The 24,100-nt window shown below is 43.4% G+C and overlaps 1 long non-coding RNA gene across 2 annotated transcripts; it reads left to right on the plus strand.

Moving 5' to 3' along the window:
• LOC129459443 (uncharacterized) lies at nucleotides 1–22,183 on the plus strand. 2 transcript variants are annotated; one of them, XR_008649986.2, is made up of 4 exons: nucleotides 1–125; nucleotides 10,261–10,294; nucleotides 11,187–11,331; nucleotides 21,892–22,183. It is a non-coding gene; the product is annotated as an uncharacterized lncRNA (long non-coding RNA). The 2 variants fall into 2 exon arrangements; XR_010115337.1 differs by lacking the exon at nucleotides 11,187–11,331.
• The last annotated feature ends 1,917 nt before the right edge of the window (nucleotides 22,184–24,100 follow it).

Below are 24,100 nucleotides of genomic sequence, written 5' to 3' on the forward strand. Positions count from 1 at the left end.
AGTTGCAGAAGGCAGAAGTTATAATCAAGATCATCAGAACTGGCGTCTGGTGAGATCTCTCTCCTTGGGTTGTAAGTGGCCACCTTCTCTGTGTCCTTCCGTGGACTTTCCTCTGTGCGTTTGTGGTAAGGGAGATCTCTATGTTTCCTTCTCTTCTTGTAATGACCTTTTTTTTTTTTTGAGACAGAGTTTCGCTCTTGTTGACTAGGCTGGAGTGCAACGGCACAATCTTGGCTCACTGCAACCTCCGCTTCCTGGGTTCAAGCGATTCTCCTGCCTCAGCCTCCCTAGTGGCTGGGATTACAGGCGCCTGCCACCACACCTGGCTAATTTTTTTTATTTTTTGTAGAGATGGGGTTTCACTATATTGGCCAGGCTGGTCTCGAACTCCTGACCTCAGGCGATCCACCTGCCTCAGCCTCCCAAAGTGCTGGGATTACAGGCATAAGCCACTGCGCCCGGCTCTCATTTAATCTTAAGTACCTCCATAAAGGCCTATCTCCAATTACAGTCACATTGAGGGTTAGAGCTTCAACATATACATTTTAGAGGAACATAGTTCAGTCAATAATAGTGATATATCAACTCTTCGGCCTTATGTTATAGCTTAGTTTGCTGGGATCTTGGTGACCTTTTCCTTCCACAAACTATCACACTGGTTCTTTCCATTGATGGTATTATGCTCATTGAATATAGTGAGCAAGAAACTCACTATAGACTTATTGGTATGAGAAGCTCACTCCAGACTTATTGGTATGAAATTTATGTCCACATGTAGGACATTAATCCAACAAAATTTCAGAAGCCTTCTATCTCTGTGAGGTTTATAGGGTCCTAGTGGTTTGGAACATGCCAACATATCCCTTGGAAGGAGAAGAGTAAGTTCTTATATTTGGCTTCTACTACAACCAAAAAAGAGGCACAACTCTAGTGGGCCTTTTGGTTTTGAAGGTAACATATTTCTCATTTGGTAAGTTACTCTGGCCCATTTACCCTGTGACCCAAAAAGCTGCTAGCTTTTCTTTACTCAGCAGAAAAGAATATTCTACATCAGATCCAGGCTGTTGTGTCACTTGGGTCATGTGTTCCAATAGAGTCAAAGGTGCTGAAATTGTTGATGGCAGATACAGATGATCTTTGGAGCTTCTGGAAAGCACCAGTGTTAATCACAGGAAAGATTTTGGAGGAAAATCATGCCATCCTATGTAGATAATTGCTCTTTTTCTTTTCTTTTCCCTTCTCCCCTCCTCCCCTCCCCTTCCTTCTTTCCTTCCTTTCTTTTCTTTTCTTTCTTTTTTTTTGAAACAGCTTTTGGCCTGTTACTGGGTCACAGAAAATACACTGGAAAAATTTATGTTGTTAAAATGTCCATGCTGGCCAGGCATGGTGGCTCATGCTTATAACCCCAGCAGTTTGGGAGGCCAAGGCAGGTGGATTGCTTGAGCTCAGGAGTTCAAGACCAGTCTGGGCAACATGGTGAAACCTTGTCTCTAGAGAAAATACAAAAATTAGCCAGGCATAGTGTTGCATGCCTGTGATCCCAGCTACTTGGAGGCTGAGGTGAGAGGATTGCTTTAGCCCAGGAGGTTGAGGCTGCAGTGAGCCATGATTGTGCCTGGGTGGTACAGCCAGACTCTGTCTCAAAATAAAATAAAATAAAATAAAATAAAAGTTCATGCTTCCCAAAGTGATATAGAAATTAAACGCAAGCCCTATCCAAACCCCAATGACATTTATTATTAAACTAGAAAACAATAATTACAGATTTACTTGGAACCAAAAGAGATCTTAAATAGTCAAAGTAGTATTGAGCAAGATGAACAAAGCTGAAGATATTATACTCCCTGATTTCAAAACATTTTAAAAAGCAATGCAATCAAAACAAGATAGTACTGGCATAAAAACAGACATAAAGAACAATGGAACAGAATGGAGAGTCCCAAAATAAATCTAATATATACATACAATCAACTGATCTTTAACAAGGGTGCCAAAAATACAGAATAGAGAAATGAGAGTCTTTTAAGTAAACAGTGCTGGAAAAATTGGATCTCACATGCAAAAGGATAAATGTGGACTCTTACTTCATACCATATTCAAATGTAGGACCTAAAAGCATAAAATGGCTAGAAAAAAACATACGGAAAAATTTTCAGAACTTTGGACATTGAGATGTTTTTTTTTTATTAGACTTCAAAAGAACAGGCAACAGGCCAGGTGTGGTGGCTCACATCTATAATCCCAGCATTTTGGGAGGCTGAGGCAGGCGGATTATCTGAGGTCAGGAGTTGGAGACCAGCCTGGCCAACATGGTGAAACCCCGTCTCTACTAAAAATATTTTAAAAATTAGCTGGGTGTGGTGGTGCGCTCCTGTAGTTCCAGCTACACAGGAGGCTGAGGCAGGAGAACTGCTTGAACCTGGGAGGCGGAGGTTGCGGTGAGCCGAAATTGCATCACTGCACTCTAGCCTGGGCAACAGAGTGAGACCCTGTCTCAATAAAACAAAACATTAAGACAAAAGAACAGGCAACAAAATCAGGACAGACAAGTGGGACTACCTCAAACAGAAAAACTTCTGAACAAAGGACATCATCAACAAATGAAAAGGCGACTTAAGGAATGAGAAAAAAATAGTTGCCAATAATATATCTGATAAAGGGTTAATATCCAAAAATACAAGGAATTTCTACAAATCAATAGCAAACCCCAAATAACATGATTAATAAATGAGTAATGACCCAAATAAACATTTCTCCAAAGAAGACAAAAGAATGGCCACAGGTATATTAAAAAAATGCTCCATGTCACTAAATGTCAGTTAAATGCAAATTTAAGTCACAATGAGATATCACCTCACTCTTGTGAGAGCAGGTATATTAAAAACAAACAAGCGTGCTAAAGTTATGAAGACACTGGAACTTTTGTACACAGCTGGCAGGAATTAAAATTGGCAGTAACAATGGAAAACAACATACAGTTGTCTCAAAGAGTTAAAAATAGAATTACAGGCCGGGTGTGGTGGCTCATGCCTGTAATCCCAGTACTCTGGAAGGCTGAGGTAGGAGGATCACTTGAGGTCAGGAGTTCGAAACCAGCCTGGCCAAGATGGTGAAACCCTGTCTCTACTAACAATACAAAAAAAAGTAGCCGTGAGTGGTGGTGCACACCTGTAATCCCAGCTACTCGGGAGGCTGAGACAGGAGAATTGCTTGAACCTGGGAGGCAGAGGTTGCAGTGAGCCGAGATTGCATCACTGCACTACAGCCTGAGTGACACAGCGAGACTCCGTCTCAAAAAAAAAAAAAAAATTACAATTTGATTCATTAAACGCAATTCTGGGGATATATCCAAAGGGAATATAATTTGGATCTTGAAGAGATATCTAGTTCTGTGTCTATTACAGCATTATTCACAATAGCCAAGATATGGAAGCCACCTAAATGTCCATGATGGATACATGAATGTGTCAAGTAAATGTAATATATACATGCAATTGAATATTATTGAGCCTTAAAAAGGGAGTAAATCTTTTCTTTTCTTTCTTTTTTTTTTTTTTTTGAGATGGAGTCTCTCTCTGTTGCCCAGGCTGGAGTGCAGTGGCATGATCCCGGCTTGCTGCAACCTCTGCCTCCCGGGTTCACGCCATTCTCCTGCCTCAGCCTCCCGAGTAGCTGGGACTATAGGTGCCCGCCACCACGCCTGGCTAATCTTTTATATTTTTAGTAGAGATGGGGTTTCACCGTGTTAGCCAGGATGGTCTCGATCTCCCAACCTCAGGTGATCGGCCTGCCTTGGCCTCCCAAAGTGCTGGGATTACAGGCGTGAGCCACCGCGCCTGGCCAGCAAATCTTTTCATTTGTGACAACATGAATGTACCTGAAGGATACTAAGGTACACATTAAGGCACGATTGAAAGAAGTCAGACATAGACAAATACATCATGATCTCACATACATGTGAAATATGAAGTAATCATACATGTAGAAGCAGAGAGTAGAATGGTGTTTTCCAGAAGCTGAGCTGAAAGAAAAACGGTGGTTGGGGGGATACAAAGTTTCAGTTACACAAAATGAACAAACTGGTCTGGATAGTGTTTTTTTTCTTAGTAAAACCGTAAAAGCTCAGGCAACGAAAACAAAAACAAATGGGGTTATATCAACCTAAAATGCTTCTGCATAGCAAAAAAAAAAAAAAAAAAAAAAAAAAAAAAAAATTAACAAGGTAAAGAGAAAAGCTACAGAATGGCAGACAGTATTTTCAAAATACCCACCCAACAAGGGATTAATAACCAGAATATACAAAGAACTCAAATGACTTAATAGCAAAAAACAAACAGAAAAAGAATCTAAACTTAAAATGGGAAAGGATCTAACTAGGTATTTCTCAGCCAGGTGCAGTGGCTCACGCCTATAATCTCAGCACTCTGGGAGGCTGAGGCGGGTGGATCACTTGAGCTCAGGAGGTCAAGACCAGCCTGGGCATCATTTTTTGTAGAGTTGAAATCCCACCTCTATAAAAAATAAGCTGGGCGTGGTGGTGCACACCTATAGTCCCAGCAACTCGGGAGTCTGGGATGGGAGGATGGCTTGAGCCCGGGGAGGTTGAGGCTGCAGTGAGCTGTGATTATACCATTGCACTCTAGCATTGGTGACAGAGAGACACTGTCTCAAAAAAACCCAAAAAACAAAAACAAGCCCAACAATAGACTCCTGTCTTCAGCGAAAAAGACCAGGAAAGACACCTTATCAAACAAAACTTTTATCCAATGTGCCTTTTACACTGGGATAAAATGAGGGTAGATACAATAGGCTTTCTTTCCCTTTTGTGTTTTATAAATTGCATTTGAATATCAAGGAACAATTGAAACATTGTTAGCTGTGATAATTTCTGAATATAATGTAATATGTTGATCTAACACTAAAAAGCTATACTCAAAAACACTATAAATAAATGGAATTTTAAAACATGTTCAAATTATCTACATGAAGAAAGTAAAAATCACACAGAGGAACAAAACAGAGAGAACAAACAGAAAACAACGTATCAGGCTAGTCTTAAAAAAATTACCTTAAGTGTTAAATGTTCTAAATTAACCAAGTAGATCTCCACTGACACACAACAAAAACATGCTGGCCAAAGTGGATGAGGTGAAGTTCACAATCAAGACCCAAATGAAGAAGGTGCTATGTCTGGCTGTGGCTGTCGGCCACGTGAAGATGACAGACGATGTTACACACAGACGATGGGTGTCACTTTCACCTGGCTGTAAACTTCCTAGTGTCACTGCTCAAGAAAAACTGGCAGAATGTCCGGGCCTTATATATCAAGAGCACCACTGGCAAGCCCCAGCACCTGTATTAAGGCACATTCGAATAAATTCTACTGCCACCAGTCAAAAATAAATAAATAAAATAAAATAATCAATTAGAGACAAAGATTGACAACATTGATTTCTTTTTTTTTTTTTTGAGATGGAGTCTCGCTCTGTCACCCAGGCTGGAGTGCAGTGGCGCGATCTCGAATCACTGCAAGCTCCGCCTCCCGGGTTCATGCCATTCTCCTGCCTCAGACTCCTGAGTAGCTGGGACTACAGGTGCCCGCCACCACGCCCGGCTATTTTTTTTGTATTTTTAGTAGAGACGGGGTTTCACCATGTTAGCCAGGCTGGTCTCAATCTCCTGACTTCGTGATCTGCACGCCTCGGCCTCCCAAAGTGCTGGGATTACAGGCATGAGCCGCTGTTCCCGGCCTGACAACATTGATTAATAAATATGACCATGCATATTCTCTTTAGAAGAAACTCACTTCCAATATAAAAAGGTAGATTTAAAGTATAAGAAGCTGGGCCGGGCGTGGTGGCTCACGCCTGTAATCCCAGCACTTGGGGAGGCTGAGGTGGGTGAATCACTTGAGGTCAGGAGTTCAAGACCAGCCTGGCCAACACAGTGAAACCCTGGCTCTACTAAAAATACAAAAATTAGCCAGGCGTGGTGGCTGGCGCCTATAATCCCAGCTACTTGGGAGGCTGAGGCAGTAGAATCACTTGAACTCGGGAGGCAGAAGTTGCAGTGAGCCGAGATTGGGCCACTGTACTCCAGCCTCAGCAACAGAGTGAGACTCCATATGAAAAATAAATTTAAAATAAATAAATAAATAAAGTATAAGAAGCTGGAAAAAGATACAAATAATCAAGGAAAGCATGAGTAGTTACAATAATATCAGATAAAGTAGATTTCAGAGAAAAAATTGAGACATGGAGAGAAATTACATGATGATAAAAAGCTTAATCCACCCAGAAGACCCAGCAGTCCTAAATGTGTAGGCACAAATCAACAGACATGAAAAATGTGAAACAAAAACTGGAAGAAACAGAGGAGAAATAGACAATAAGACAAATACACAATTATTGTCGGAGATATTGACATTTTTCTCTAAACAATAGAACAGAGAAAATTTCAGCAGCAAATCTAAAAAAAAAGACAACAGTTCAACACCATCACCCAACAACAGGATCTGGTTGACATTTGTAGAATAATTTAATCAACAGCAGCAGCATATGCATTCTCTTCAAGGGCTCATGGAACATAAAGTAAGATAGACCATCTCCTAGGCCATGAAACAAACTTCAACAAATTTATAAAATCAGATTACACGGAGTGTGTTCTCTGATCATAATGGAGTCAGACTAGAAATCAATAATGTGAAGAGAATGCAAACATCTCCAACTCTTGCAAGCTTGAAGGGGAAGTCTCTGGGAAAACAAAAAATACATTGACCACAAAGATGATGAAAAGACAATGGATCAAAATTTATAAGACACAACTAAAGCAGTGTACTGAAGAAACTGATGGCACCAAACTCATATATTAGAAAAGACTGGTCAGGCGCGGTGGTTCAAGCCTGTAATCCCAGCACTTTGGGAGGCCGAGGCGGGTGGATCACGAGGCCAGGAGATCCAGACTGTCCTGGCTAACACGGTGAAACCCGGTCTCTACTAAAAATACAAAAAAAAAAAAAAAAAAAAAAAAAAAAAAAAAGGGCCAGGCGCAGTGGCTCACGCTTGTAATCCCAGCACTTTGGGAGGCCGAGGCGGGCGGATCACGAGGGCAGGAGATCGAGACCACGGTGAAACCCCGTCTCTACTAAAAATACAAAAAATTAGCCGGGCGTGGTGGCGGGCGCCTGTAGTCCCAGCTACTCGGAGAGGCTGAGGCAGGAGAATGACGTGAACCCGGGAGGCGGAGCTTGCAGTGAGCCGAGATTGCGCCACTGCACTCCAGCCTGGGCGACAGAGCAAGACTCCGTCTCAAAAAAAAAAAAAAAAGAAAAGAAAAAAACTAAGTCTCCAAATAATCTAATTTTCCACATCAATAACCTGGGAAAAGGTCAAACTTAATAAACTAAACCCAAACAAAAGAAGTATTAAGAAGGATATAATAAAGATAGGAAGAGAAATAAAGTTGAGACTCAAAAAGTAATAGAGAAAAACCAATAAAAAAGACAGCTTTTTTTTTTGAAAAGATCAATTAAATAGACAAACGTCAAGCAAGAGTAAGTGGGGGAAAGGACAAGACACAAATTACCATGTCAGGAATGAAACAAGGGATATCGGCCAGGCACGGTGGCTCACGCCTGTAATCCTAGTACTTTGGGAGGCCGAGTCAGGTGGATCACAAGGTCAGGAGTTCGAGACCAGCCTGGCCAGTATGGTGAAACTCTGTCTCTACTAAAAATACAAAAAATAAAAATTAGCCGGGCGTGGTGGTGTGCGCCTGTAGTCCCAGCTACTCGGGAGGCTGAGGCAGGAGAATTGCTTGAACCCAGGAGGTGGAGATTACAGTGAGCCAAGGTTGGGCCACTGCACTCCAGTTTGGCTACAAAGTGAGACTCCATCTCAAAAAAAAAAAAAACAAAAAAAACAAAGGATATCATTACAGACCCTGCAGACATAAAGAATATAATAAAGTATATTAGTCTTCTAGGGCTGCCATAAGAAAACACCAGAGTCTGGGTGAGTTAAAAGAAATCATCTCACAGTTCTGGAGGCTGGAAGTCTAAGATCAAGGTCCCAGGACAGTTGGTTTCTCCTGAGCCCTCTGCATATGGCACCACCTTCTTCTGTATCCTCACATGGCCCTTTTCTTTTTTTCTTTTCTTTTCTTTTTTTTTTTGAGATGGAGTCTCACTCTGTCACTGAGGCTGGAGTGCAGTGGCATGATCTTGGCTCACTGCAACCTTCGCCCCCCAAGTTCAAGCAATTCTCCTGCCTCAGCCTCCTGAGTAATTGGGATTACAGGCGCCTGCCACTGCACCCGGCTAATTTTTTTGTATTTTTAGTAGAGACGGGGTTTCACCATCTTGGCCAGGCTGGTCTTAAACTCCTGACCTCGTGATCCACCCGCCTCGGCCTCCCAAAGTGCTGGGATTACAGGCGTGAGCCACCGCGCCCAGCAGGCCTTTTTCTTCTAATTGGCCTGTTCTAGTGTTTCTCTGTCCCTTCTCCTTTATTTATTTATTCATTTATTTATTTATTGAGACAGAGTCTCACTCTATCTCCCAGGCTGGAGTGCAGTGGCACAATCTCGGCTCACTGCAACCTCCGCCTCCTGGGTTCAAGCAATTCTCTTGCCTTAGTGACCTGAATACAGGTGTGGGATTACAGGTGTGCGCCACCATGCCCAGCTAATGTTTTATCTTTAGTAGAGCCAGGGTTTTGCCATGTTGGCCAGGCTGGTCTTGAACTCCCGGCCTCAAGCGATCTGCCTGCCTTGGCATCCCAAAGTGCTGCAATTACAGGCGTGAGCCACAGTGCCTGCCCTCTATCTCTTCTTATCATGATGATAGTCATACTGGATTATGGCCTCACTCTGATGACCTCATTTAACTTTAATTACCTCTTAAAAATCTCCCTCTCCATACCCAGTCCCAATGAGGGTTGGGACTTCAATATGAATGACTCTATACACATAAAATTTAACAGCTTAGATGAAATTATTTAATCACTCAAAACACAAATTATCACAATTACCCAATTAAAAAACTGATATTTTTGAATTGTCCTACACTAGAAAGAAACTGAAATCATAATTTTATTTTTTATTTTTTATTTATTTATTTTTTGAGATGAAGTCTCGCTCTTGTACCCCAGGCTGGAGTGCAATGGTGTGATCTCGGCTCACTGCAACCTGTGGAATAATGTCCATGAGCCCAAAGACAAGATTCCCAGCTTCACAAATGGCCCAACAGCATCAGAATGAGAAGATTTAGAAGTAACTAGAATTCTTCCCAGCTCCACTGGAGAGGACGAACATGGGGGCTCCAGCAAGATAAGTACAGGGCCAGTGGACAGTGACTGGTCTAGTGAGAATAGAATCCCAAAGATCCTGGGAAATACAATTACACAACAAGCTTCCAGGAAACAAGTGGAACAAACGAGGCAACCTCACAGATACTACCAGGAATGGATAAGCAGAAGAGGGTCAGAGCCGCAAAATCTAAGCAAAAGACACCAAACCACAAGAAGCACCCGGCCCTGTGAACACCAGCTGTGGCTACATCAGGACCAATCTTTTCAGACAGCTGCCATGGGACTGCTGAGAGCAGCCACACACCAAACAGCGGTGCATCTGAACACAAGTCCCAAGACACTCCTCTCTATTAATCCTCATTTTGAGAAGATGGATATGGTTACGTTACAACATCCCCATGCAACACTTGTGGGTGAGGGTAATCAGACACCCTCACCTAAAGAGGGCACAGGAAGGAGGAGGATGAAAACAGAGGGATAGGGAAGGGATGTGTGCTCTGGATCACGCAGACTTTCCCCACAGGCACTATTTAAAACAAAAGAAGAGCCTTAGAAATGTGCTGTGGCCTCCCTATACTTCCTCATCTTGCCACATGCATAGGTGCCACGTGGTTTTGTTTTGTTTTGTTTTTTGAGATGGAGTTTCGCCCTTTCGCCCAGGCTGGAATGAAGTGGCTCGACCTAGACTCACTGCAACCTCCGCCCCCCCGGGGTTCAAGCGATTCTCTTGCCTCAGCCTCCCGAGTAGTTGGGATTATAGCGCCTGCCACCACGACAGGCAAATTTTTGTATTTTTAGTAGAGATGGGGTTTCGCCATGTTGACCAGGCTGGTCTCGAACTCCTGACCTCAGGTGATCTACCTGCCTCGGCCTCCCAAAGTGCTGGGATTACAGGCGTGAGCCACCGCGCCTGGCAGATGCCACAATTTATTTTTTTTCTTTCTTTACACAGGTGCTGATGAACTCGGTGTAATTAACCCTAAGGGGTAAGTTATTCACTAAGTACAGTAATAGGGTCCAATTTTATGACCAGGTTTTCAGTTCTTTGATATTGTCCTACTTTCAGAAATCACAAATGAAACATACTGGAATGTGTGACGTGAACAATGTCTTGGAGATTAACATCCAGGTTTTTACATATTAGATGTAACAACATGAAAGCTGGTACCATCTGGGAACCAAAGGAACTGTCCCTGAGAACACAGAATTTTAGGGACATCAATTATTAAGAGGTTACATGGAAGCAGAAGTGCTCCTAGATGTTTCCATTATCTAGATAGAAAAATTCAGCAGATGAGCCCCAGTGAGTTAAGGAACATCCCTGACAGCTGTGGGTGATGGGCTTTCCATCCAAAGCAGAGATGTGAAACCTGACGGGTTTCAAATGACCCCGAAGTGCTCCACATCTCAAAAGTCAATCCCGCAAAGCTGGAACGCTATCTGTTCCTGAGGGATCAGGTCCCACCTGTGTCTCTGAGACACTGCCTTGAGATGAGGCCGATGATTTCAAACATAAATTGCCTAAATTATCATCAGCTTCATGTTGTGTTTTGGAGCTTGTCCACTTAAGTGGATTGATAAAAAATGGCTCACAAGACACATGCCTGGGAAATGGGGTTTTCTTCTTTGCTCTTGGCAGATCCTGGGCAACCCAATAATTAACCTTCTTGATGTCTCAATTTTCACATTCGCGAAAAAGGTGCCAGTGCGCGTGACATTTCCCTGAAGCCACAGCCCTTGTCACCCCCTGCAAAGCTCTGAAGTTGTGCACAGGTGGGCCAGGTGGCAGATTTCTCTCAAAAGCGGCTGAGCTCGCGCTCTGGCTAGGGAAGGCAGAGGCCTGCGGCACAAAGTACATTGTCTTAGACATCAGGACAGTTTCTATAGCAGTTTAGGAAAGAAGGCAGCTCCATGGGCTGGAGACGACGTAATGCTCTGGGAAGACCCCTGGGTGCGGGTAAGAGAGGAATCCGAGCTGCACAAGGCCAATGAGGGGAGGACGACCCGCCCGATTTAGACAAAGGTAATGCCCAGCCCAGACCTGCCTTTCACGTCCCTAGCTGTATTCACTCTCCCTGGCGACGGGGCGGTGTGGAATCTGCGGCCAGTAGTGCTTTAGACGCAGGTAAGTGTCTGCCCCTCCCTCCAGGGCTACGCAACACCCCGATGCATACTGGGATTGTAGTTCTGAAGCTACCTACCCGGGGCTGAGAGCAATAAAGAGACTACAACTCCTAGCATACGAGGCGCGGCGCGCACCGCCCTGCCCCTTCCTCTGGGGTTGCGAACCGCCCCCGAGCCTGGTACAGACTGGGATTGTAGTCCTACGGCCTTGTGGCCGAAGGGCTGGGACTGGCCATGAGTTTACATGTCCTAGCATGTTCAGCCAGGCGTGCGCAGCTCTGCCCCTTCCTCCAGTGATGCGCACAGTCCCTGATCCGTGTGCACGCTGGGATTGTAGTCCTGCAGCCCTGCGATCACTCGCCGGTAACAAGAAATTTCAGCTCTCCGCATGGTGGGCGAAGGCCCCCACCTTCAGCCTCGCTCCTCCATGCCTTCAGAGCAGTTCCGCCATGCAGAGGCGGAGCCTGCCTGTTCTTTAACCTCTCCTACCTGATAGGAGAGGACAAGCTACCAGGGCAGCTTGTCTCACCAAGTAATTGTGATACCGCATCCCCCAACGTGCTGGCTTCCTGACTTCCAAAGTTGGGGTAAGTTTGATTTCTCACAGAACTGCAAGAGTCCGGGATCGTTTCCCAGCCTGCCCAAAGTTGCCATGGTTCTCACCCTCTGGGAGGTTGGCACACCCAGTGACACCTTGTGTCCCTTGAAACTAATCTGTGTCACCTTTTAGGCTTTTGAGACCACTTGAACTCTGACTTTGTGGCATTTATTACCAAATCTACTAAAATGGGTCAACTGTCAGATTTTACCTCCTTTTCCACACATGTTGGTTAGGTAATCTGTTGATTAGACATGGTTTTCTCCAAAAGGGGATTATCTCTTCCTGATTGCCTCCAAGAGAAGGATGAAACGATTGGGCGCTCTAAGGATCTATTTCCCAAATTTGAGATTCCACACTGATCATTCCTGGGCAAAATGTGTCTTTCTGTTCCATAACCACAATCTTAGGCCAGCCTGAGTGCCATCCCAGCCCGATGGTGGTTATGGAACTCCAACTTAGTTCTGGTTAAGTTTTATGTAAATATCCTTGTCTCTGTTTCACCTGGCTCTGTTAGATAAAATGCCTAGGAGAAAGTAGGAGGTGACAAGAACACAGGTGAAATCATAGGTACTGGAATGGGACACACTGATTCTGTGGAGGTAGAGGGAGAACAACAACCTAAAACCCAGGGAATGAACAACTTAGACCTCAGGAGCTGTGGGGAATGGAGGGGCATTAATAAGTTTCTGTCTTTCTGAATTACCAGGGGGTGCAACCCAGAAAAGAGTCTGGGAATCTTGTTGGGCCAGGACAAAAGTAGTTTTAGTTAGACCAGAAGGTAAGGCACAGGCTGTGAATTCATCTCCTTCTTTTGGCTCCCCACATTAACCTTAAGAATCCTTTGAGATTGTTCTCTCTGTGATGTAGGTGTGGAATTCTAGGGGGCAGCGTGCACTCTCAGTGCCCAGCTGTCTGAGACCACAGTTCCTTCAGATGATGAATATGGTTTGGCTGTGTCCCCACCCAAATCTCATCTTGAATTGTAGCTCTCATAATTCCCATGTGTTGTGAGAGGGACCTGGTGGGAGGTAATTGAATCATGGGGGTGAGTCTTTCCCATGCTGTTCTCGTGAGAGTGATTATGTCTCACGAGATCTGATGGTTTTATAAAGGGCAGTTCCCCTGCACATGCTGTCTTGCCTGCCACCGTGTAAGACATGACTTCGCTCATCCTTGCCTTCCTCCATGATTGTGAACCCCGCTGCCCTGACCTACAGCCATGTGGAATTGTGAGTCAACTAAACCTCTTTCCTTTATAAATTACCCAGTCTTGGGTATGTCTTTATTAGCAGCATGAGAACAGACTAATACAATGGAGAACCATCGCTTTTTTCTGAAGAGACTCAGTCCCCCATGGGTAAGCTTAAGCTGGACGCTAGGCAGCATTGATTACATTTTCTCCTTCTGTGAACTGGGGCTCCTCCTTCCGTTTTCCTACCACCATTAATCTTTTTGGTCAATATTTGGGTAAATTAGAGACATAGGTAAGGGAATCTTAGCCCCAGCATAGCTAGACTCTTGCTTATTTCTCTTCCCAGTTTATGAAATCAATTATGTTGGCACAGAGAGATACCCTTAGATGGGGTCACTCAGGAGCAATTAGAGCAGTGTACTTCTAGAGAAGCTGATAGGACGGGGCAGATGTGCCAGTGAGGATCACAGCTTCTGTCTAAATTTTTGAGTCTATCTGTGTGTGGCAGATGAATTCAGGAAAGATCCCAGATCCCTGGAAGGGACCATTAAGAGAGGATTCATGTAGATCAGAACACTAGGGCATGTGTTCATCAGTGACCTTCTAAGTCAGATTCGCAGCGTTAAGTCTGTGGTAGGGCTGCAGAGCAATGCTTGCCCATGAAAGCCTCTGATCATGTGTAAAATGTGTGGCTCTGGCACAGGGAGACATCTTTATCTGACAGAACATTGTACTTCTGTGAATGTGAGATTCTTTGCTCTTCCTTAACAGAGCACCGCTGACTGACTGAGAATCATGCATACATAGGCCTGTTTATTTTGAATTTCTTAAATATTGGAACAGGAAAAAACATTTTTATCCACTTGTTTTTTTTTTTTTTTGAGATGGAGTCTTGGCTTGTCTCCCAGGCCAGAGTCCAGTGGTGCAATCTCGGCTCACTGCAACCTCTGCCTCCCAGATTCAAGCGATTCTCCTGCCTCAGCCTCCTGAGTAGCTGGGATTACAGATGCATGCCACTACGCCCAGCTAAGTTTTAGTAGAAACGGGGTTTCATGATGTTGGCCAGGCTGGTCTTGAACTCCTGACCTTGTGATCCACCCACCTCAGCCTCCCAAAGTGCTGAGATTACAGGCGTGAGCCACCATGCCTGGCCTTTATTCACTTTCAAATTGAATAAGCATGAGCAACTTCAGGGAAAATGTCATGGGAGGAAACTCTGGGGCCTTGCCCATCCCCAGAAACCTCAGATATCCTGATACAACCTGTAGAATTCACCTTATCAACACTGATTCAGTTTTTTGTATAGATTTATCTTTCATTGGACCTTTATTTTATTCTATGTCATGAAGAACATGAAGAATAAGTCATTTCTTTCCTTCGTGATAGGAACATCAATTTTTCACATGTCAAGCATTAATGATGCCATCCTCCACATAGTTTTTCCTGTTTATTAAGTTTTTGCTGTGGTCTAAATATCTGTGTCCCCCTCCAAATTCATATGTGGATAGTACTAGGCATGCGACCTTTCGGGAAGTGACTAAGCCAAGAGAGCGCCATCTTCCTGAATGGAATAAGCGCCCTTTTTAATAATGTTGAAGGGAGTGTCCTTGTCTTTCACCATGTGAGGACAACCAAGAAGGTATCATCTATGAGGATCAGGGCTGTCATCAAACACCAAATTTGTTGGTGCCTTGATCTAGCACTTTCCAGCCTCCAGAACTGTGAGCAATAAATTTCTGTTGTTTTTACATTACCCAGCCTAAGGTATTTTGTTACAGCAACCTGGATGGACTAAGACACTTTCTTAGGCACTTTAGTCTATTTCTTTTTTTTTTGAGACGGAGTCTCGCATTTTCACCCAGGCTGGAGTGCAGTGGCTCAATCTCGGCTCACTGCAAGCTCCGCCTCCCGAGTTCACACCATTCTCCTGCCTCAGCCTCTCCGAGTAGCTGGGACTACAGGCGCCCGCCACCATGCCCAGCTAATTTTTTGTATTTTTAGTAGAGACGGGGTTTCACTGTGGTCTCGATCTCCTGACCTCATGATCCGCCTGCCTCGGCCTCCCAAAGTGCTGGGATTACAAGCGTGAACCACCGCGCCCAGCCTCTATTTCTGAATTTTTAGTTCCAATGATCTATTAGCTTTTATTTATTTTATTTATTTTTAGACAGAGTCTTGCTCTGTCACCCAGGCTGGAGTGCAGTGGCGCAATCTCAGCTCACTGCAAGCTCCACCTGCCAGGTTTGCGCCATTCTCCTGCCTCAGCCTCCCAAGTAGCTGGGACTACAGGTGCCCATCACTACGCCTGGCTAATTTTTTTTGTATTTTTAGTAGAGATGGGGTTTCACCGTGTTAGCCAGGCTGGTCTTGATCTCCTGACCTCGTGATCTGCCCACCTCAGCCTCCCAAAGTGCTGGGATTACAGGCGTGAGCCAACACGCCCAGCTGATCTATTAGCTTTTTTAGTCAAGATTTTTCACAGGGCTGTCCAATATTATCTGTTTTTTTTTGTTGTTGTTTCCTCAGAGTTTTCTTGGCTCTTCTTGTCTTTTCATCTATATGCTGTTTTATGTATGTATGTATGTATTTATTTATTTTTGAGACAGAGTCTTGCTCTGCTGCCCAGGCTGGAGTGCGGTGGCACCATCTTGGCTCACTGCAACCCCCACCTCACAGGTTCAAGCAATTCTCCTGCCTCAGCCTCCCGAGTAGCTGGGATTACAAGCACCTGCCATCATGTCTGGCTAATTTTTGTATTTTCATAGAGATGGGGGTTTCACCATGTTGGCCAGCCTGGTCTCAAACTCCTGACCTGAGGTGATCTGCCCACCTCAGCCTCCCAAAGTGCTGGGATTGCAGGTGTGAGCCACCGCACCCGGCCTATATGCTATTTTATAGTAAAATGCCTACCTCCAATATCTAATGTTATCTACATTAGAACAAAATTTAATTTATAAACTACCTTAAGGACAATTTATATTGATGGTATATTGAGTTTTTCTGTCTAAGAACATGTAATTTTTCTATTTGCTTATGTCTACATTCATATATTTTATGAATGTCGTATGTCTTTTCTCATATTCTGTAAATCTTTGTGTAATATGGATTCCTAGTTTATTTTATTCCTCTAAAAAGTAATCTGAGACACAATAAAATTGTAAAGAGTTTATTTGAGTAATAACAATTGATCAATTATAGGACACCAGTCTAAAAGAGGTTTAGGTTTCACTGACAGTGTAAGAGGCAACTATTTATTGGAAAAATGTAGAAACAGATTATTTGATTAGTGGTAGTTACAAACTTGTTTCTTCTTGGTTTTTTGTTTGTTTACCTTGTTGAAAAGTCCCTAGTTATATAAGGTTGTTGGCTACTTCTGATTGGTTGAGCTTCATTTCTGTTTTTCTTAAAAATAGGCAGCTACAAGAAATAATTCAAGTTAAGTTTAGCCAGGCATGGTGGCTCACGCCTGTAACCCCAGCACCTTGGGAGGCCGAGGCAGGTAGATCACCTGAGGTCAGGAGTTCGAGACCAGCCTGGCCAACATGGGGAAACCCTCATCTCTACTAAAAATACAAAAAAATTAGCTGAGCATGGTGGTGGGCACCTGTAATCCCAGCTACTTAGGAGGCCCAAGCCTGGTTAAAACTCCAATTGCCATTTTTTCTCTTTCTGATACATAGAGTGTAAAGGGTTTTGTCAGGTCAGGTAGCCCCAGGGCTGGGGCCGATATGAGTTTTTCTTTTAACTCATGAAAAGCTCGTTGCTGTTGGTTGTAATAGATGTAGTTTATCCATTTTACATTTTTATTAACTGTCACCCACCAAAATATTGACTCAAATCCTGCAGCTATTTGATTTCGAGCTTTAAATTGATCTGGTATCCCCCGTGGGACTCCAGTTGCATCTAAATAGACCTGAGAGTCGAAAGACCCATAAGGGGCTTTTCTCGCTTTACGATGTCTTATTTTTCTTCCCTCTGGTTGATGAAATGCCAGGGTGAAAGGGATAGCCAATTGGACTAAAGTACAAGTGCCACTCCAGTTATTTGGCAGAATGCCCAGTAAAGGTCCACCACAATACCACCACACATCTGCTCGGGGATGAACAAGGGCTGATTGAAAAGCTCTTGAAAATTCTTAAGCTCACTGCATCCCTTCAGGTCTCCAAGGAAAGCTAAGTTTCCTCCCTATCGTGAGAGACACAAAGTGAACTTAGTGTTGGGAGACGGAGGCTGGATGGCCCTTGGGGGCTGACCCGCAGGGTGCTGTACTTTGGGATATCGCAGAGAGAGCTTGGCATGACTTATTACTCCAGGCTGTAGAATCCTGAAAAAAAGCTACCATGCAGCCCATGCCTGGTCGACTGGAGGAACACCTTAGTGGAAAGGGGACAATCTGGGCCTCTGGCCTGCCATGTGCACAAGCATAACAATTGCTTTTGCTTAACGTGCGGATGGAATATTTGATCCATTCCAACCAGGCATTTGCATCTTGGTATCCTGTCTTAATTGCCAAAGTTTGTTTTAAGTCTTTAACTTCTATGATCCTCTAGTAAAATGAATGTATGATTTTAGGAAATTACAAAAACTGGTTGGGGCAGTCCATCCTTGTTCTTTAGTGGTCCATAGAATGTTGGACCAACTACGGCATAAAAGCTCTACATTGGGGAGCAAGACTCCTGGTTGACACTGGAGTCTTTATCAAAATTTCCCCAGATTAAATGGTCCTAATTTACTAATGCCCAGTCTGAGGAGAGTCAGGAGGGACAGAGGTACTTTTCTGAAGTAGAGAGCTGTCTTTCACTTGGTGAGTCCCCACAGGGTATAACAAGGCAAGCATTAAATGCAATAGTTTGAGGCAAAATTGACTTGGTTATGTTAATAACTAGATGGTCAGCAATAGAGTGAGGAAAGAAGAAAGAGTAATAGAATACATGAAAGAGTTAAATTTTTCTTAGCTTTAGTTTGGTAGGGTTTTCCCCTGGGACTATGGCCCGCGACTCTGGAGGGGGTGGCGCTTTCTTGACTCAGTTGTGATGAGTCCATCCTTTTTCCGTCATACGAACAGCAGTCTCGGTGGTTAGCAGCACAAGGTAGGGTCCCTCCTAGGCTGGCTCGAGTTTCCTTTCTTCTCACCTTTTGATGAGAACATGATCTTTAGGGTGGTGCTGGTTTACTGGAAATTCTAGGGGTGGTACATGTGCTAAAAGACTTTTAGTTTTGAGGGAAAGGAAAGTGGAAGATAAACCAAGTATACAATTTCTAAGAAACTGACCTTTTGTTTTAAATGGGGGGACATCAGCAGTGGACTTTATAGTCTTTGGTGCCTTTCTACTGAGAAATTTCTTTTAGCACCTGTTTTTATTAGTTTTTAGACCAAAGAAAGCCAAATATCATTTTATATTTAATAATGCTTCTTGTATGATTTTTATACCAGATAAGCTAAATTTCACCATTATATTAGTGTGTTATTAATGTGAAACTTAATTTTAATAAAACCTTGTAGACATATTTATCCAATTTTTGATGTCAGACCATAAGGTAAGATTTTTATAGACTCTTTTTAATCTTTTATAATTTTTGTTAAAGAATAGGTCAGTGCTTTAAGAAAAACCCATTGTGTTTTTATTTTAATGTCCAGTTCACAAAAAAACTGGATGATGCCCCTTAACTTTAGCTAATATGTTTACACACAGAATTTTCTTTACAATTAACATTTAAAAACTTGCTTAAACCTTCAAAACAATAATTTTTTTAACCTTTTAATGTAGGTAAAAATTTACATTCTTATGCCTCCTTATAATCCTTTTACCAAAGGTATATTTTACTTTCCTTATACACCTTGCACATAAACTGTTTTTTTCAATAGTTTTACATTCAGGAGGCCTAGCTACTTTTAAATTATACAACATTTCTTGCATAAATTCTTTTTTTATAACATTTTTCTCTTTCATGACTTTCGCAGACAATTCTTTGACATCCCTCAACTTTCTGACTTATTACAAACATTTCTTTCATTAAACAACCAGTTATTTCAGGACAAGAATTTACCATATAACACTCTTTTTACATAAATCTGCCCCCCCTTTTTTTCCCTTTTTTTTTTTGAAGATGATAACCATTCTTTTCCAAAGCGGACTTCCTTTATGTCTGTGGACTAGACTGTCTAAGGCCACAAGATTAGAAGTTACTATAATACATGTTACACTGTTAACTTTTAGCAAACTTTACTTTTGTTGAAAACTTTGTAAGTTTGGGATTTTAATTATCCTTTGCTATTAATAAGACCTTGTTTTGTCCAAATTAATTTAGAATTGGTATAGATGGCTTTTTTTTGTTTTTCCTTCAATTACCTGGGAGGAACCATAGATCCTCCTGTCCTGAAGGGAGTTCCTCCTAGGTCTGGTCGGACCTTTGTATGGTAATTAAGATTTAGATGCTCTGTTAGGAAAACTTCTGGGTTAAGGGAATTTTCAGTGGTTAATGTTAAATCACGTTTTTTTTTTTTTTTCCTTAGGATACTTCTGAACTGGTGAGGTGTGCTCACAATGAGCTTTCCTCTAAAAGTTATTTTTTTACGTTCTTCTGTTAGCAACGCAGTTGCCACTACAGATTGAATGCATCTGGGCCATCTGCGGGTTACTGGGTTAAGGATTTTTGATGGGAAGGCTACGGGTTATCAGTGGCCTCATTGCTTTCAGAATATGCCCTTGTTTACACTGACAACAAAGTGGTATTGGAGTGTTATAGAGTTATGGAGAATACCTTCAATTATCAATTATAGGTTTTAAATTTACCCTGGCTTTTAAAGGAATAGGGTACACTGTTTTTTTTCTTAGCTACTTGTACATCTCTTTCTCTGATTTTCTGTCTCTTTTTCTCTTTGACTTTCCTTTTACCTGTCTTTCTCTTTCTCTGCCTCTCTCTTTCCTTGACTCCCTCTTTATCTCTCTGTCTCTTCCTCTTTCTCTGTCTGCTGGTCTTTCCTTGCCTCTGCTAGCTGCTTATGCTGCTGTTCTCTCAACCATTGTGGGGTGGGGGTCTAAAACCAGCTATAACCAAGTGTCTATGTATAGGAACTGGTCTGGGTGCCCTGGCTTACAGGTTACCTTGTGCCATACCTTTGAAACAAGGGACCTGTCCAGGTTTCCTTCTGATGGCCAACCCACCTCTAATGCTGGCCAGTCTATTTCACACAAAGTTCTAAGTTTTCCTGGTATCACAGTAACACCGTAATCTCCCTTAAATCCTTTCTTGAAAATTTTCAGCATAGTTCCTACTGGGGCAGGCTTACTTTGTGCCTGACCCATGCTTCTTCAAGACAAAACACCACGCTCACACCGCACGCACACCACAAAACAAAGAACAGGTAAAAAGGGCACACACACACTTTTACAGTTTACACCAAACCAGAATCAATACCAAAATCGGAGTATCTAGAAATCTAAGCAAGGTCAAAACCAAAACCAAAGTATCAAGCAATCCAAGTCAAGTCAAAAACAAAAACCAAAGTGCTGGTACAGGGACGCTGTGGGTGATCAGGCCATGCTTGCACTCAGATGGAGTGGGCAAGTTCCAAAGACCAGTCTTACCAAGTTTCAGATGTCCAGACTCCAAGTGCAAGTTCCTTCCTGGTGTTCAGCTGCTGCGTTGATCCTCTGCGGGGGCCTACCACATGCTGCTCTGGTGAGGCGTTCCACCAGGGAATTTGCTTACCCGGGAGTGCTCTCAGGATCTGCATCGTTCAAGCTGGCCGGAGTGCCCCGCAGGGATGCTCCACAGGGCAGGCCTAAGCCGCCTAACAGGCTGCCTCAACCGTCCATTAATCACCTTGCCTCCTGGTCAGGGAACCAAGAAATGTAGCAGGATGCGCCACAGACAAAACCCCTCAGACACCGAGTTAAAGAAGGAAGGGCTTTATTCGGCCGGGAGCATTGGCAAGACTCATGTCTCAAAAACCGAGCACCCTGAGTGAGCAATTCCTATCCCTCTTAAGGGCTTACAACTCTAAGGGGGTCTGCATGAGAGGGTCATGATCGATTGAGCAAGCAGGGGGTAAGTGACTGAAGGCTGCATGCACCAGTAATTTAGAACGGAACAGAACAGGACAGGGATTTTCAAAGTGCGGTTCTGTACATCTGTAATCTATAGATAACATAATCGATTAGGTCAGGGCTCGATCTTTAACTACCAGGCCCAGGGTGTGGTGCTGGGCTGTCTGCCTGTGGATTTCATTTCTGCCTTTTAGTTTTTACTTCTTCTTTCTTTGGAAGTAGAAATTGGGCATAAGACAATAATGAGGAGTGGTCTCCTCCCTTAGTGGCGCATGCCTGTAATCCCAGTTACTCGAGAGGCTGAGGCAGAAGAATCACTTGAACCTGGGAGGAGGAGGTTGCAGTGAGCCGAGATTGTGCCATTGCACTCCAGCCTGGGCAACAAGTGCGAAACCCCGTCACACACACAAAAAAAGGAGGACACTATGGTAGGCTGCTTAGAGTTAGGAGCTGTATCTGACATGAGGCCAGGAGAAGCCTTGGCAAAGCTCACATGACCTTCAATGCTCCTTTCACTCCAAAACATGAGCAAGGACTGTGCCGTTGCTTTCCATTCCTCAGGTGGGGACAAAAAGTGGAAACCCATGCAGACACTAAAGATAGTTTGTTTTGCAGGCAAGGTAAGAACTACAGAGGAAGAACCTACTGCAGACATTTCCCAGGAGACTTTAATTGAAGCATCAGCAAAACTGAAAGGTAACGAGAGAATCTTGTGCCTCTGAGGGTGTCTCTCCCATGGATCCCTGCTCAGTTGCCTTTCAGGGGCTCCCTAATTTGCCTGAACTCCTGACCTCAGATGATCTGCCTGCCTTGGCCCTCCAAATTGCTGGAATTACAGGCATGAGCCACTGTGCCTGGCCTGTTCCATGCATTAAAAAAAAAAAAAAAAATCAGTGAGAACAAGAAATGTAAATGCTGGGCTTTTCATATAAATCCAGGGAATTATGGGACAGTTAGTACCCACCTCCCAGGGTGTTATGAGGATAAATTCATATTATGTCATCTTCCCAGCAGTGTTCTGTAGCGTGCTTCTGAGCACACAGAGCATGCTCCATAAACATCGCATTAATGCATGTGTGCATGTTGTTTTCCAAATGCAGACTTACTCAGACATGAGCTGCCTTCTCCAGCCTCTGTAAAGTTTAAAGGACCAGTAGAGTATGTCATGTTTTAGGATAGTGATTAGTGGTTTTTATTTTGGACCAAAAGCATTTATGTTGTGAGAAAGAGTATGGGTTTAAGGAACTGTGTGCTGTGGCACTTTGTCTAGTTGAGTGCTGCTGTAAGTGATCTAGGGCAAGTAGGGTCAGCATTAGCTGTGAATGAAGCCAATCCATGGACCCCTTTCAACCCTGCAGAATCAGCCGAGCATGGTGGCTCGTGCCTGTAATCCCAGCACTTTGGGAGGCCGAGGCGGGTGGATCACTTGAGGTCAGGAGGTCAAGACCAGCTTGATCAACATGGAGAAACCCCATCCCTACTAAAAAATACAAAATTAGCCGGGTGTGGTGGCACATGCCTGTAATACCAGCTACTCGGGAGGCTGAGGCAGGAGAATTGCTTGAACCTGGGAGGTGGAGCTTGCGGTGAGCTGAGATCGCGTGCCATTGCACTCCAGCTTGGGCAAGAAGAGTGAAACTCCATCTCAAAAAAAAAAAGGGAAAAAAGAAAACATTAAATGCAGCAAGATGCAGGTCAGAGCATACCTCCATTTGTGTACTCTTGTGGACAAAATTTAAATGGCAAATAAGATTTTGCATTTATTGATGTTTTTCTTTACATTGCTATAAGTACAAATACCCATTTATCCTTTGACCTCCTATATCTTTCTTTATTCTGTATGCATATGAAAAAAATGCTAGATCTGTATCTAGATTATACATGGGTAAACACAACATATAGAATTATATGACTTTGCCTATGTAGGTATTTATGTATACAATAGATATTAATCAACATTTTAAATTCCCCAGCCTACACTGAGGATGCAGATATAAACTTACTCTCACCTATACGGATCCATACCATCTCAGACTGGAACACAGCCATACAATGTCATGTTTAAACATCAACAAAGCTTCACATTTAGGGGCATGGCCTGGGAAGTATGTTTTTGGTAAGCCGTGTTAGACTCTAGTTCCAGCTTAGCATTTCAGGGCCCTGCTTCCTTTCTCACTGCATGCCTGTGTGATTCACATTTGCCATTTGGGTCGACTGACTTATATCCATCTAAGCTGATCTAAGTGGCTTATTAAACTCATCTGGGCTGCAGAAGTTGAGAAGGAAAGCGACCTCTGACCTACTTATTCTGAGGCTTCTCTACAGGACATATGCAATAATGGGAATTACATTGACATACCTATGTTACCCATTTTCTGTTTTTTTTTTTTTTTTTTTTTGAGATGGAGTTTCACTCTTGTTGGCCAGGCTGGAGTGCAATGGCGCAATCTCAGCTCACTGCAACCTCTGCCTCCTGGGTATAAGCGATTCTCCTACCTCAGCCTCCCGAGTAGCTGGGATTACAGGCACCCAGCTAATTTTTTTGTATTTTTACTAGAGATGGGGTTTCATCATGTTGGCCAGGCTGGTCTCGAACTCCTGACCACAGGTGATCCACCCACCTCGGCCTCCCAAAGTGCTGGGGTTACAGGCGTGAGCCACTGCCCCTGGCCTTTCTGTGTATATGTTTAGCCACCGATATCATATCTATATGTATAAAAAAGACCACCAAAGAGGTCAGAGGTGATTTTTATTTTCCATTCAGGCCAAGTAAATCCAATCAGCCATTAGCTCAGTGAAGATTTAACAAATCCAAGCCACACAC

Source organism: Symphalangus syndactylus, chromosome 13 (assembly GCF_028878055.3).
Source record: "Symphalangus syndactylus isolate Jambi chromosome 13, NHGRI_mSymSyn1-v2.1_pri, whole genome shotgun sequence".
Taxonomy (NCBI): Eukaryota; Metazoa; Chordata; class Mammalia; order Primates; family Hylobatidae; genus Symphalangus; species Symphalangus syndactylus.